The sequence below is a fragment of the Gavialis gangeticus genome, unplaced genomic scaffold, assembly GCF_001723915.1.
Source record: "Gavialis gangeticus isolate Ggan-Ray unplaced genomic scaffold, GavGan_comp1, whole genome shotgun sequence".
Classification (NCBI taxonomy): Eukaryota; Metazoa; Chordata; order Crocodylia; family Gavialidae; genus Gavialis; species Gavialis gangeticus.
The window spans coordinates 70444690-70445694 of record NW_017729031.1 but is presented as its reverse complement, the minus strand read 5'-3'; positions in this window follow the sequence as shown (position 1 = coordinate 70445694).

Genomic DNA, 1005 nt, shown 5'->3' with positions numbered 1-1005 from the left:
GAGGGATATGGACAACATGGAGAGGGTCCAGAGGAGGGCCACTCACATGATCGGGGGCAGCAGGGCAGGCCCTATGAGGAGAGGCTATGGGACCCAAACCTGTTCAGCCTCCAGAAGGGAAGGCTGAGGGATGATCTAGTGGCCTGTTACAAACTAGTTAGGGGAGGATCAGCAGGCACTGGGGAAGCCCCTGTTCCCCCGAGCACTGCCAGGAGTGACTAGGAATAACCGTCACAAGCTGGCAGAGGGTAGATTTAGGCTAGATATCAGGAGGCACTACTTCACAGTCAGGGCGGCTAGGATCTGGAACCAACTTCCAAGAGAAATGGTGCTGGCTCCTACCCTGGGGGTCTTTAAGAGGAGGCTAGATGAACACATTGCTGGGTTCGTTTGACCCCAGTAATCTTTCCTGCCATGGAAGGGGGTCGGACTAGATGATCTACTCAGGTCCCTTCCGACCCTAGAAACTATGAAACAAAGCGCATGACCACCTCAGGGATGCTGAATCATCTCCGCAGGTACCACCCCTTTGCCACAGAAGTGGCCCCTACTCACTCCACAGCCCCTGTCCCCCCACAGCAGAGGCAGGGCACCCTGGAACATTGGAGGCAAAAGGGACCAGTTGCAAATGTGAGCAAGGTCACCCAGACCATTGGGGAGATGCTTGCTCTGGATAGGCAGCCCTTCATCTTTGTTGAGTGGCCAGGGTTCAGGCGGCTCCTGGCACTGCTGGCTCCATCCTACCAGGTGCCCTCATGCACCACCTTCAGCAGGATGGTGATGCCCTCCCTATAGGAAGCATGCAGGGAGCACTTGGAGGAGGAGCTGCACAAGGCAGGTCTGCAGGTGATGGTACACTTCACCTCAGACATCTGGAGCAGCCGGGCTGGAGATCATGCGTACCTCTCCCTCACAGGGCACTGGTGTGGCCAGTCAGGCCGTTGGTGGGCTCTCCTTCACGCTAAGGTGATGGATGAGTCCCACACAGCAGCAGAGATAAGGGGG